The sequence below is a fragment of the Giraffa tippelskirchi genome, chromosome 10 (assembly GCF_054371585.1).
Source record: "Giraffa tippelskirchi isolate mGirTip1 chromosome 10, T2T-mGirTip1v1.2.pri, whole genome shotgun sequence".
NCBI classification, from domain to species: Eukaryota; Metazoa; Chordata; class Mammalia; order Artiodactyla; family Giraffidae; genus Giraffa; species Giraffa tippelskirchi.
This window is the reverse complement of record NC_137284.1, coordinates 74,856,996-74,872,563: the sequence shown is the minus strand read 5'-3', so window position 1 is coordinate 74,872,563 and position 15,568 is coordinate 74,856,996. Positions and strand designations below refer to the sequence as shown.

General features: G+C 38.5%; 1 long non-coding RNA gene across 3 annotated transcripts in view; it reads right to left on the bottom strand.

Annotated features, from left to right (window-relative positions):
* Positions 1 to 15,568, bottom strand: part of LOC145524472 (uncharacterized) — a 517,399-nt gene that overhangs the window by 422,507 nt on the left and 79,324 nt on the right. Inside the window, exons 4-5 of one of the 3 annotated variants that reach the window (XR_014067557.1) lie at positions 786 to 891; positions 463 to 534 (exon numbers count right to left, since the gene is read on the bottom strand). The exons of the other annotated variants lie outside the window; for them this stretch is intronic. This is a non-coding gene — a long non-coding RNA (uncharacterized LOC145524472). The remainder of the gene's footprint in view (positions 1 to 462; positions 535 to 785; positions 892 to 15,568) is intronic. 3 annotated transcript variants of the gene reach the window in all.

The window sequence follows — 15,568 nt, the reverse complement described above, 5'->3', positions numbered from 1 at the left end:
AACTAAGACATTTCTTACTAGCATGCACGCCAGTGTGTGATTACCCTACAATTGTGGAAGCAGGTCATTGTGGACTTACTATCTGTCTTAGGAAATGCCCTTTAAATCACAGTGAGTTTCAATGATTCTTACTTTGAACGTGGCAAATCCACTTGAACATTAAGAAATACCCATACATTTACTTATCAGACAGGTTTACCAAGAACACAATGCTAAATCAATTAAACTATTGAATTGATAGACCACAGAAGTTTATCAAAGTATTCTCATTTCTGAGACATTAAGTAATTACAGTTTTCAATTCTTTGTTGTCCATATTCCTTTCTTCCTACATTCTGGTATGATGTCCGAGTTGCTTAGATGGGTTATTTTTGCGGTGTTTCATGGCCAAAAGTTTCTTCACCTTCCCACAAATTAAAGCACAGTTTAAGAGTTTAAAAATGAATTTAATTTAATTCTCACCATTCCCATCATAATGGCCATATCAACTATGTTGAAGAGTAAGTTGCTAGGAGTTCCTTCCAAATCCCAAATCTGTAAGTGCAAATTTTGTTCTTTCAGTTTAGCAAAATGAAACTAATGGATATCAATAGTCTATAAGTGGTATCCACAATAAATTAATACACTGTAAAGTGCACTAAATCGGGAGTTAGGAGACATCATAGGAGTCTCATCTCTATTTAACTATTCTTGTTTTATTCTTAACCTGTGAGAGCCCAGGATCTGAGTATGTTCGTATACTAATTTAGCCACTTGGTCATGGTGACCTTGGGCAAGTTACTCACCATTCCCTCTGCCACAAATTGCACATCAGTTATATGGACATAACTTGCAATAGTTGTGTTTGAATGCTAAGCATGTTCATTCATTCAAAGAGTTTTAAACCAGTGTCTGGAACAGAAATCATTATATAAATACTTTAAGTGTTTGTTTTGCAAAGATTTTTTTTTAATTTTATTTTTAATTAGAGAATAATTACTTAACAATATTGTGATGATTTTTACCATACATCACCATGAATCGGCCATACGTATGCATATGTCCCCTTCCTCTTTTTTTTTTTTTTGCAAAGATTTTAAGACAAGTGCTTTTGTAACAAATTCCAGACTAAGTCTCCCCTTCTCCTTATAATCTCACTTGAAGAGATTTATAATTTCTAGGGTCTTTAGACTTCTAAGAATGTGTCAGTTCAGTTCAGTCGCTCAGTCATGTACAACTCTTTGTGACCCCATGGACTGCAGCATGCCAGGCTTCCCTGTCCATCACCAACTCATGCAGCCTGCTCAGACTCACATCCATCAAGTTGATGATGCCATCCAACCATCTCATACTCTGTTGTCCCATTCTCCTCCTGCCTTCAATCTAAGAATGTGTACATTCTCCTAAACTAAAAATATATGAATAACTAGGCAGTCATCTTCAAACCTTATATCTTAATATTGCCCTCCTCAAGCAATCAAAAGGTACTCTTACCTAGACTTGTATTTTTCACACTGGACATGCATCTAGAAGGAAATACCAAGGGAATATATGAAGCCACAAAATGGCTGTCACACATCTATTAAAAGTATACTGATACAGGGTACATAGAAAACCAAATAACTAAATGATCTGAACAAAAGGAGCTATGAAGTAGAAAGTAGAAGTCACTATATGATAAAATATAATAGAGATGCTGCTGCTAAGTCACTTCAGTCGTGTCCGACTCTGTGCGACCCCACAGACGGCAGCCCACCAGGCTCCCCCGTCCCTGGGATTCTCCAGGCAAGAACACTGGAGAGGGTTGCCATTTCCTTCTCCAGTGCATGAAAGGGAAAAGTGAAAGTGAAGTCGCTCAGTCCTGTCCGACCCTTAGCGAACCCATGGACTGCAGCCTACCAGGCTCCTCCATCCATGGGATTTTCCAGGCAAGAGTACTGGAGTGGGTTGCCATTTCCTTCTCCAATAGAGATATTCTGTAGAATAACTGGAGAATCTCTGTTCAAAAGGATAAGAAGTGGGTATTTTTAAATATTTATATCTCTATGATTTGTGTGAATAAACTTAGATCACATATTCTACCCCACCACAGATTTTCCAACCTGGGGACCCCACAAAGGGGCTGAGAACCCACAGGGAATTTGACTTTGGAGACCAGCGGGATTTGAATACAGAAGTTCCACAGAACTGGGGAAACAAGAACTCTTTGAGGGCACAAATAAAACCTTGTGTGCACCAGGACCCAGGAGGAAGGAGCAGTGACCCCACAAGAGACTGACCCAGACTTGGTTATGACTGTTCAGGAGTCACCAGCCAGGCGTGAGTCAACAGTGACTTGCCACGGGGTCAGGGATGCTGATTGCAGCAGTACTGGGAGGCACCACATGCTGGCATAAGTCCTCTTGGAGGAGGTTGCCATTACATCATAGTTTGGCCTCAGGCCAAACTACAGGGAAGGAACACAGCCCCACCCATCAGCAGAAAATCGAATTAAAGATTTGCTGAGCATGGCCTTGCCCACCAGAGCAACTCCCAGTTTTCCCCACATCCAGTTCCTCCCATCAGAAAGCTTCCACAAGCCTCTTATCCTCATTCGTCAGACAGCAGACAGAATGAAAACCACAATCACAGAAAACTAACCAAACTGATCACGTGGATCACAGCCTTGTCTAACTCAATGAAACTATGAGCCATGTTATGTTGGGCCATCCAAGACAGACAGGACAAAGTAGAGAGTTCTGACAAAATGTGGTCCACTGGAGAAGGGAACAGCAAACCACGTAGGCATTCTTGTCTTCAGAATCCCATGAACAGTATGAAAAGGCAAAAAGATATGATACTGAAAGATGAACTCCTCAGGTTGGTAGGGGCCAAATATGCTGCTGGAGAAGAGCAGAGAAAATGCTCCAGAAGGAATGAAGAGGCTGAGTCAAAGTGGAAACAATGCCTAGTTGTGGATGTGTCTGGTGCTGAAAGAAAAGTCTGATGTTGTAAAGAACAATACTGCACAGGAATATGGAATGTTAGGTCCATGAATCAAGGTAAATTGCAAGTGGTCAAACAGAAGATGGCAAGAGTGAACATCAATATTTTACGAATAGGTAGAGGTTCGTGACATTGTACAGAAAGCTGTGACAAGTCCATCTCCAAGAAAAACGAATGCAAAATGGCAAAATTGTTTTCTGAGGAGGACTTACAAATAACTAAGAAAAGAAAAGAAGTTTAAGGCAAAGGAGAAAAAGGAAGGATGTACCCATTTGAGAGCAGAGGCCCAAAGAATAGCAAGAGGAGATAAGAAACCCTGCCTCAGTGATCAATGCAAAGAAATAGAGGAAAACAATAGAATGAGAAAGATTAGAGATGTCTTCAAGAAAATTAGAGATACCAAGGGAACATTTCATGCAAAGATGGGCACAATAAAGGACAGAAATGATACAGACCTAAGAGAAGCAGAAGATATGAGGAAGAGGTGGCAAAAATATACAGAAGAACTATACAAAAAAGATCTTCATGATGCAGATAACCACAACCGTGTGATCACTCACCTACACCATATCCTGCCATGTGAAGTCAAGTGGACCTTAGGAAGCATCACTACAAACAAAGCTAGAGGAGGCGATGGAATTCCAGTTGAGCTATTTCAAATCCTAAAGATGATGCTGTGAAAGTGCTGCACTCAATATCCCAGCAAATTTGGAAAACTCAGCAGTGGCCACAGGACTGGAAAAGGTCAGTTTTCATAACAGTCCCAAAGAAAGGCAATGCCAAACAATGCTCAAACTACCGTACAATTGCACTCATCTCACATGCTAGCAAAGTAATGCTTAAAATTCTCCAAGTCAGGCTTCAACAGTACATGAACTGTGAACTTCCAGATGTTCAAGCTGGATTTAGAAAAGGTAGAGGAACCAGAGATCACATTGCCAACAACCTTTGGATCATCGAAAAAGCAAGAGTTCCAGAAAAACATCTACTTCTGCTTTATGGACTATGCCAAAGCCTTTGACTGTGTGGATCACAATAAACTGGAAAATTCTTCAAGAGATGGGAATACCAGACCACCTGACCTGTCTCCTGAGAAATCTGTATGCAGGTCAATAAGCAACAGTTAGAACTGGACATGGAACAACAAATTGGTTCCAAATAGGAAAAGGAATATGTCAAAGCTGCATACTGTCACTGTGCTTATTTAACTTATATGCAGAGTACATCATGAGAAATGCCAGGCTGGATGAAACACAAGCTAGAATCAAGATTTCCAGGAGAAATATCAATAACCTCAGATATGCAGATGACACCGCCCTTATGGCAGAAAGTAAAGAAGAACTAAAGAGCCTCTTGATGAAAGTGAAAGATGAAAAAGGAGAGTGAAAAAGTTGGCTTAAAACTCAACATTCAGAAAACTAAGATCATGGCATCCAGTCCCATCACTTCATGACAAATAGATGGGGAAACAATGGAAACAGTGACAGATTTATTTTGGGAGGGCTCCAAAATCACTGCAGATGGTGACTGCAGCCATGAAATTAAAAGACGCTCCTTGGAAGAAAAGCTATGACCAACCTAGACAGCATATTCAAAAGCAGAGACATTACTTTGCCAACAAAGATCCATCTAATAAAAGCTATGGTTTTTCCAGTAGTCATGTATGGATGTGAGAGTTGGACTATAAAGAAAGCTGAGCGCTGAAGAATTGATGCTTTTGAACTGTGGCATTGGAGAAGACTCTTGACAGTCCCTTGGACTGCAAAGAGATCCAACCAGTCCATCCTCAAGGAAATCAGTCCTGAATATTCATTGGAAGGACTGATGCTGAAGCTGAAACTCCAATACTTTGGCCACCCATTGTGAATATCTGACTCATTTGAAAAGACCCTGATGCTGGGAAAGATTGAAGGCAGGAGGAGAAGGGGATGACAGAAGATAAGATAGTTGGGTGGCATCACCAACTCTATAGACATGAGTTTGAGTAAACTCCAGGAGTTGGAGATAGACAGGGAAGCCTGGTGTGCTGCAGTCCATGTAGTCGTAAATTATCAGACACACTGAGCGACTGAACTAAAATGGACCAGAATGGGCGAATTTAATTCTGATGATCATTATATCTAATACCATGTGCAAGAATCCCTTAGAAGAAATGGAGTAGGCCTCATAGTCAACAAGAGTCCAAAATGCAGTAGTTGGATGCGATCTCAAAAATGACAGAATGATCTCTGTTCATTTCCAAGGCAAACCATTCAAGATCACAGTAATCCAAGTCTGTGCCCCAACCACTAATGCTGAAAAAAGCTGAAGTTGAATGATTCTAGGAAGACCTACAAGACTTTTTAGAACTAACACCAAAAAAAAAAAAAAAAAGATGTCCTTTTCATCATATGGGACCCGAATGCAAAAGTAGAAAGTCAAGAGATACCTGGAAAACAGGCAAGGAGTACAAAATGAAATAGGGCAAAGGCTAATAAAGGGTTTGTCAAGAGAACACACTTGTCATAGCAAACACCCTCTTCCAGCAACACAGAGATAACTCTACACATGGACATCAACAGATGGTCAATACTGAAATCAGATTGATTATATTCTTTACAGCCAAGGATAGAGAAGCTCCATAGTGTCAGCAAAAACAAGACCTAAAGCTTACTGCAACTCAGATCATGAACTCATTGAAAAATTCAGAATTAAACTGAAGAAAGTAGGGAAAACCACTAGAGCATTCAGGTATGACCTAAATCATATGCCTTGTGTTTATACAGTAGAACAGACAAAAAGATTCAACGGATCAGACCAGATAGACAGAGTGTCGGAAGAACTATGGATGGAGGTTTGTAACACTGTACAGGAAGCAGTGATCAAAACCATCCCCAAGAAAGAGAAATGCATAAGACAAAATGGTTGTCAAAGGAGGCCTTACAAATAGCTGAGAAAGGAAAGGAAGTGAAAGGCAAAGGAGAAAAGTGAAGATATACCTATCCGAATGCAGAGTTCCACAGAACAGCAAGGAGAGATAACAAAGCCTTTCTAACTGAATGATGCAAAGTAATAGAGGAAAATAATAGAATGGGTAAGACTATAGAGCTCTTCAAGAAAATTAGAGATACCAAGGGAACATTTCATGCAAAGGTGGGCACAATAAAGGACAGAAACGATATGGATCTTGCAGAAGTATAGGAGATTAAGAAGAGGTGGCAGGAATACACAAAGAACTATGCAAAAATGGTCTTAATGACCCAGCTAATCACAATGATGTGATCACTCACCTACAGCCAGACATCCTGGAGTGTGAAGCCAAGTGGGCCTCAGGAAGCGTCAGTATGACCAAAGCTAGAGGAGGTGATGGAATTCTAGCCAAGTCATTTCAAATCCTAAAAGATGATGCTGTTGAGTGATGCACTCAATCAATATGCCAACAAATTTGGAAAACTCAGCAGTGGCCACAGGACAGGAAAAGGGCAGTTTTCATTCCAATTACAAAGAAAGGCAATGACAAAGGATGTTCAAACTACTGTACAATTGCACTCATTTCACATGATAGCAAGGTAATGCTCAAAATCCTTCATGATAGGCTTCAACAGTAGGTGAACTGAGAACTTCCAGATGTACAAGCTAGATTTCAAAAATGCAGAGGAACCAGAGATCAAATTGCCAACATCTCTTGGATCATAGAAAAAGCAAGAGAATTCCAGAAAAACGTCTACTTCTGCTTCTCTGACTATGTGAAAGCATTTGGCTGTGTGGATCACAACAAACTATGGAAAATTCTTAAAGAGATGGGAATACCAGACTACCTTACCTTTCTCCTGAGAAACCTGTATGCAGGTCAAGAAGCAACAGTTAGAACCGGGCATGGAACAACAGACTGGTTCCAAATTGGGAAAGGAGTACGTCAAGGCTGTATATTGTCACCCTGCCTGTTTAACATACATGCAGAGTACATCATGTGAAATGCTGGGCTGGATGAAGCATAATCTGGAATCAAGACTGCTGGGAGAAATCTCAATAACCTCAGATATGCAGATGTCACCACCCTATGGCAGAAAGTGAGGAGGAACTAAAGAGCCTCTTGATGAAGGTGAAAGAGGAGAGTGAAAAAGCTGACTTAAAACTCAACATTCAGAAAACTAAGATCATGGCATCCGGTCCCATCATTTCATAGCAAATAGATGGGAAAACAATGGAAATAGTGACAGACTTTATTTTCTTGGGCTCTAAAGTCACTGCAGATGATGCTCGTGACCATAAAATTAAAAGATGCTTACCTCTTGGATGAAAAGCTATGAGAAACCTAGACAGCATATTTAAAAGCAGAGACATTACTTTGCTGTAAAAGGTCCATATAGTCAGTTATTGTTTTCCCTGAATCAGGTACAGATGTGAGATTTGGACCATAAAGAAGACGAAGCACTGAAGAATTGATGCTTTTTGAATTGTGGTACAGGAGAAGACTTTTGAGAGCATTGGACTGCAAGGAAAGCAAACCAGTCAATCCTAAATATTCACTGGATATTCACTGAATATTCACTGAAAGGACTGATGCTAAAGCTGAAGCTCCTCCAATGCTCTGGCCTCCAGATGCAAAGAGCCGGCTCATTAGAAAAAACCCCGATGCTGGGAAAAATTGAAGGCAGGAGAAGAAGGGGATGACAAAGGATGAGATGGTTGGATGGCATCACCAACTCAATGGACATGAGTTTGAGTAAGCTCCAAGACATGGTGAAGGACAGCGAAGCCTTGTGTGCTACAGTCTATGGGGTTACAAAGAGTTGAACACGACTGAGAGACTGAACAACAATAATGGATTCTACCACTGATCTGGCTGTTGACCTGTTTTCAGTCAACTCTGTCACTGAAGGCTGAGAAATTCCAGCTATCATTCTTGACAATCTGCTTCTTCATTTGACAGGTTCTTCTTTAAGGTTGCCATTAGACAGCTAGGGTTTCCCTGGTTGCTCAGCTGGTAAAGAAATCACCTGAAATGTGGGAGACCTGGGTTTGATCCCTGGGTTGGGAATATCCCCTGGAGAAGGGAATCTATCAGCAATGCAGGAGACCTGAGCATCCACTCCAGTATTCTTGCCTGGAGAATTCAATGGACAGAGGAGCCTGACAGGCTACAGTCCACAGGGTTGCAAAGAGTTGGACATAACTGAGCAACTTTCACTTAGATAGCTAAGACATATCAATTTATTATGACTAAAGACTTGAGCACATAGGTTTTTATAAAGCTATCTGAAAGTTGTATATATGAGTTTTATTTTTGTGAAAAAATTGCTAATAAAACTATGTACTTCTGTAATTGCAGGGTGATCCAATGGAAAACACTGCTTTTGTCATCACACTGAAAGCAAAATTATCTTTAAAAAACCTGAAACAAAATATCATCCATAGAATTCATCTCACTTACATAGTCGTCTGGCAGTGTAAACATCTGAACACAGATGAGCTTTCTCATACTACAACACATACGAATATTGTATACAATCAGTTCAGTTCAGTCGCTCAGTCGTGTCCGACTCTTTGCGACCCCACAATATAATTATATTAAAACAAACACATAGTAGGCCATTTAAAAAGAAAAGGAAATCCTGGTTTCCTGAATTATAGGGATTAAATCAAACCTAGAGTGGTAAGCAGAAGAGAGAGCTCAGGGGAGTTTCAACACATGTGTAGTTTTTAAGGTCTGAGGCTTGGAATCCTGCTGCTTACATGGATACAGGAGACATAAAACACGGCAGGCAGAGCATCTTTAATGGAGCCTGAAAATGTACTTTCTCCCTGAAAAGAAAACACAATCACTGAGCCATATCTAGGGAGGGATTTTAAAAACTAAAATAAAATAAAAAGCAGAGAAATAAAAATTCCAGGAAGGAATCAAGTAATTGCAAAAGGATAGCAAATAACAGGGACAAATACTAAACCACTTCAAGACCCAAGGTTCTCCAACATGCGGGAGAACAGTACCACGTAACTCAAAAAGAACACTAAAGTCAAGTTAATTTGTTATTTTCTACAAGGTTATTAAGATGACACAGAACAGACAAATGATAAATGACACAGAGCGTGAGAATCACTCACATGATTTTAACAATAAAAGTCAAAAAAAGCCATACACACACACACACATATACATATACACACACTTACTTACACTTATGTACATGCATTTGAGCCAGAGTTACTTTGTTCAGATCAACCTTGCAAACTTAGAACAGATACGTCTATGATTTGCCTACGTGTACTGTGTGTGCTGTCACTCAGTGATTCTAACTCTTTGCAACCCCATGGACTGTGCCCACCAGGCTTCTCTGGCCATGGGATTTTCCAGGCAAGAATACTGGAGCGGGTTGCCATTTCCTCCTCCAGGAGATCTTCCTGACCCAGGCATCAAACCTGGATTTCCTGTATTGCAGGTGGATTCTTCAACACCGACTCACCAGAAAAGCCTATGATCTGCCTATGCTACATGATAAGTCACTTCAGTTGTGTCCAACTCTGCGACCCAATGGAGTATAGCCTGCCGGGCTCTTCTATCTATAGGATTTTCCAGGCAAGAATACTGGAATGGATTGCCATATGTATTCATAAATGTTTGCTGAATGAGAAAATAAATATTTGCTATAACTTTGAAAAATAAGTAAATATAAGGGGGAATTAATATACTTGATAAAAAATAAAAGGAAAAATAAGATTGAAGAAAGCAGAGTTAAGGCATTCTTGGGTTATTTTATTGTTACAGAGAAGAGTCAAAAAGGAAATTAAACTTAGGCTTCTTAATTCAAATACAAATGTTTAACTCTCATATCACTAAAGAGAAATTAAAGGCAAGAAGACACGACAAGAGGGGCAGGCAAATAGAAACTGCAAAATAAAATGGTTGAATCTATTCCAAGTATATTAAGAAGTATTAAAAAATCAATCATATATATTGAAATAGACATAATTTCAGCCCAGATTTTAAAAAAAAATAAAACCCACACATGTTATTTGACAAGAGTATTCCAAAAATGAATAGAAAACATCATAATTAAACTAGAGTGAGTAAATGAAATAGAAACTATAAGAAATAGAAAAGAGAAAACTAAAGTTTTACTTTGCATACAAAATGATTTTCTGAATAAATAATGCAAAGCTATCTATAGAAAAGGGCAAAGGTAACCAAGAAAGGAAAAAATAACCAAGAAAAGTTTAAAGAAGAAGTAAAATAACAGTGACTTGCCCTACCAAGTATCAAATTTCATTGTGAGGCAAAAGTAAAACCTAAAGTATGGTAATAATTGATATTTTATACAAATAAGTCTGAGTAGGGAATGCAGAAAGATACACATATATCCCTTAGAACTTGTTATATTAAGAGGTAGCATTATAAGTCAGCAAGGAAAAGACAGGACAGAAATAAGTGACTAGAGAAATTAACTAGTTATAGGGGGAAAAAGGGATTGCTACTGCATACCATCCATAAAAACTTCATATGATCTAAACACAAATCTAAATATGAAAAACACAATGTTAAAGATTTTTAAAGAAAATATAAGAACACATTTATTATGTTAGTATGCAAAGCATTTTTTTAATGCCACACAAACTGAGATTCATATAGAAATATTTTGAAAATTACAACATCTAATATATAGTGGGTACTTTCTCCATACTGCTATAGAAGTAGGTGTTATTGTTATTCTCATTGTAAAATGAGGCCCAGAGAGGCTGACTGAGTTGGCCAAGATCTTAAGACCTACATTTAACAAGGACTTGATCCAAAGCCCATGTTTTTGATATCATTTTATTTTGCCCATTTGATTTCATAAAATGAAGACCTTCAGTATACCACAAACTTAATTTAACAAGCCAGGAAGAGAGAAAATATTGTCAACCTCAACCTACAAATGGTTATTATTGAAAAACACTAAAAATCAATTAAAAAAAAAACTTCTGTGAAGGTAATGAGATACAGTAACAGTAATCAAAGATATGCAAATTAGAACTATAATGATACACCCATTTGAATCCACTGGATTGGCAAAAATTTTAAAGTAACAAAACTAAGCATGTGTGAAGAAGTAAAGAAAAGACACTTTTAGAATTCCATTTTCAATGTGTGAGTGGTAAAATAATGATTTTACCACTTCTCTGAAATAACCTATATGTCTAAATTATTCTATATTTCAGTAAGTTTTTTGTTTTTGTTTTTTAGGTTTTTGTTTTATTTTGGATTATAGTTAACAATGTTGTGTTAGTTTCCGGTATACAGCAAAGTGAATGCAGTTGTAAATATACATGTATCTATTCTTTTCCTATTAAGGTTGTTACATAATATTGAGCAAAGTTCTTTGTGCTATACAGGAGGTCCTTGCTGGTTATTCATTTTAAATATAATAGTGTGTACATATCAACCCCTAACTCCCAATTCAGTTTTAAAAAGAAAGATCAGAAAGAAAAAGAGAAAACAGTAAGCTCCAACGCATGCATGCATGCTCAGTCATGACTGACTCTTTGCAACCTAATGGACTGCAGCCCACCAGGCTCCTCCGTGCATGGAATTCTCCAGACAAGAATACTGGAATGGGTTTCCATTTCCTTCTCCAGGGAATCTTCCCAACCCAGGGATAGAACCTGAATCTCCTGAGTCTCCTACATTGGCAGGCAGTTTCTTAACCACTGACCACCTGGGAAGCTCCAATAAGAGGTAATATAATCGAAGCAACCCTTTTGAAGTAATGCGGCATGTAGTAACAGTAAAGATCTAGCTTTTTACAACCTTAAGAAATTTAGGATATTTCTTATACAAGGAGACAGATACAAGGATTTTTGTTAGATCACTAATAATAAACAATTTTGGGAAGTAAAGTCTATCAACACAAGGAAAGATTAAAAATTTAGTTTACCACACAATGGAATGTTATATACATGACAGTAGAAAAGAATGCGTAATATGTCAACATAATTTCATCCAGAGCACATAATGTGGAGTAAAAAGACTGTAGGGAAATGAGTATGATATATCTGCATTAGTTTTTTATAAAAATTAAAATACACAAAATAGACTCTATATTTGTAAAGACTCATAGCTTTATGGGAGAAGGCAATGGCACCCCACTCCAGTACTCTTGCCTGGAAAATCCCATGGACGGAGGAGCCTGGTAGGCTACAGTCCATGGGGTCGCTAAGAGTCGGACACGACTGAGCGACTTCACTTTCACTTTTCCCTTTCATGCACTGGAGAAGGAAATGGCAACCCACTCCAGTATTCTTGCCTGGAGAATCCCAGGGACGGCGGAGCCTGGTGGGCTGCCATCAATGGGGTCGCACAGAGTCGGACACGACTGAAGCAACTTAGCAGCATAGCTTTATGATAAAAAATATAAAAACTAAAAATATGGTTGGGAGAAAGACAAGCAGCTTCAGGATGGTCACTACATGTGGGAAGACAGGGCAAGAAATGGGTCCAGGTGAAATAAAAAGGGGGCCTCTACCTTATCTCTGATGCTTTGTCCTTTAAGCACAAATGGTCTGAAGCAAATATGACCCACACTGTTAGCGTTTAAGATATGTCTTATAGCAGAATGATGATTTTTTCATTCTCTGAAATGTCTGAAACTTAGTTGTCAAAAAAAAGAGGTGCAAAAGAGAAGAGAAAATAGTAAGCTCCAGTAAGAGGGCTGTATGAAATGATTTTTTAAAGTTACAAGAAAAAAAAAAAAAGGTACAAGAAAGAGACATTTAAACCACCTAGGAAATTAGAAAAGGAGAATGAGTAAATGGCATGTCCTTCAGGTAACTCTCTACGAATATAATTTTTATTTTTCTTGAAACAGAGCTTTTGATTAATATTAGACGTCAGGTATTCTACAGTTTTATTTTCTGACAAAGAAGTATAGAACCTGCCAGTTAAAGGGAAATTCCTATGCTTTAAGAGAGACCATGTTGAGATTCTCTCATAAAATAAAGACTAAAAGGTACATAGCCTTCCATCCTCATCAAAGACATCACTCTCAGAAATAATCTAAAGTTAATTTTAAGCCATGCAACAATGGAAAATAAAGCATTCGATGTTTTAACTGACAGAATATAGGTAATTAACTTTAGCCTATATAATTCCATAAAAATCAATGTTACCAATCTATCACTGTAGCCATTCTTTTAAATGAACAGTCTGAAGAAAATCTTATGAAAGAAAGTTGAAAGTAATGATTATTTTAAAATATTTTTTTAAATATGGGAACAGAATTAGTATTTTATTCTAGAATATCTACTTTTAAACAAATTTAAGTCCTCAGATACTCCTTCACACAAATTAACTGTAAAAATGCATTCTCAGATTTTAAAAGAAGGTTATGGCCAACCTAGATAGCATATTTAAAAGCAGAGAAATTACTTTGCCAACAAAAGTCCATCTACTCAAGGCTATGGTTTTTCCAGTGGTCATGTATGGATGTGAGAGTTGGATGGTGAAGAAAGCTGAGCGCCGAAGAATTGATGCTTTTGAACTGTGGTGTTGGAGAAGACTCTTGAGAGTCCCTTGGACTGCAAGGAGATCCAATCAATCCATCCTAAAGGAGATCAATCCTGGGTGTTCATTGGAAGGTCTGATGTTGAAGCTGAAACTCCAATACTTTGGCCACCTCATGCGAAGGGTTGACTCATTGGAAAAGACCCTAATGCTGGGTAGGATTGGGGGTGGGAGGAGAAGGGGATGACAGAGGATGAGATGGTTGGATGGCATCACCGACTCGATAGACATGGGTTTGGGTGGACTCCGGGAGATGGTGATGGACAGGGAGGCCTGGCATGCTGCAATTCATGGGGTCGCAAAGAGTCGGACACGACTGAGCGACTGAACTGAACTGAAGTGAGCCTCTCAGAGAAGGCAATGGCACCCCACTCCAGTACTCTTCTCTGGAAAATCCCATGGATGGAGGAGCCTGGTAGGCTACAGTCCATGGGGTTGCTAAGAGTCAGACACAACTGAGTGACTTCACTTTCACTTTTCACTTTCATGCATTGGAGAAGGAAATGGCAATCCACTCCAGTGTTCTTGCCTGGAGAATCACAGAGATGGGTGGGGGGGGGCCTGGTGGGCTTCTGTCTATGGGGTGACTTAGCAGCAGCAGCAGCAGCAGTGAGCCTCTGGATAGCAGCCAATTAATTTTTTAAGGATACATACTAAGTATGATGGAGCTTCCCAGGTGGCCCAAGTGGTAAAGAACCCCCCTGCCAATTCAGGAGACATAAGAGATGCAGGTTCAACCCCTGGATTGAGAAGAGAATTCCACGCACAGAAGAGCCTGGTGGGCTACAGTCCATGGGGTCGACTGAGCAACTGAGCAGCATCATCATCATCACTAAGTATAATGGTCTATGTTTACATTTTGGAAAAGTTGATCTTAAGATATACTTAAGGTAATTTATTCTTTAAGTTACTCCAGGTTCATGTTAATAAATCCTTGCTGTCAATGTATATTAGGAAAATTACCTCTTGACTTCTAAAATGTGGACAATGAAGAGAGAAGGAAAGCTTGTATTCAGTTCAACTACAAGCTGGAGCAAGTCATTTGGGTAAAAAAGAAGTAGAACTACAACACAGACATATTTAACCCACAGGAAAACATTGCTTTGTTCATCAAAGGTCTCTTCCAACCTGTACTATCCATCATTGCAGCACTATGGTGCAGGCTATTTTAAGAATCACTAACCATTGTTCTGTAAAACTCAGAAAGTCTAGCCTACTGTTTATCCAAGTATTCCAGGACCGCAAGCACCAGAAATATCTAGGGAGCTTTTCAAAAATGCTGATTATTCAGCATAACACCAAATCTACTGAGTAAGAGTCTTTACAGAACTTGGGCTGCAGTCCATGGGGTCGCATGAGTGGACACAACTTAGCAACTAAACCACCATCATTCTTTGTTCTATTACTGTCATATATTTTACTTTCACATGTTGTAATTTTTAAAATATATTATTATTAGTGTTCCTTTGTCAGTTATATTTTAAAGACTTTCTAAAATATGTAGCCAAAATCTTTTATGTGTGTGTGTGTACTCAGTCGTCTCAGACTCTTTTGCGACCCCATGAAGAGTAGCCCATCAGGCTTCTCTGTCCATGGAATTCCGCAGGCAAGAATACAGGAGTTGGTTGCCATTTCTGTCTCCAGGGGATTTTCGTGAACCCAAAGAATGGGAGGAAGTAAATGGAAGTATATTTTTTTAAGGTTCTTTTAATATATATGAAGTGTTATATTATTTAATGATAGACTTTGATAAGTTAACTGTATATGAAGTAATCATTAAAGCAACCTATAAAGAAACAAAATAGTTTAGATAATAAGCACATAGTGAGGATAAAATAGAATCACATGTAAAAAATTTTTATATTTATATATACTTATATACATTTTTATGTTTAAATATTAAAATCTTTTAGACACAATTATCATTCCAGTGATTTTCAGTCCAACATGATACAAATTTCAATTTGTTATCATATTTTGTCTGAAGAACTGCCTTAAACATCTCTTATAGTACAGGTCTGATGGCAATGAGCTCCTTTTGTTTTTATTTATCTGAAAGAGTTTTTGTTTTTTTCTTAATTTTTGGAA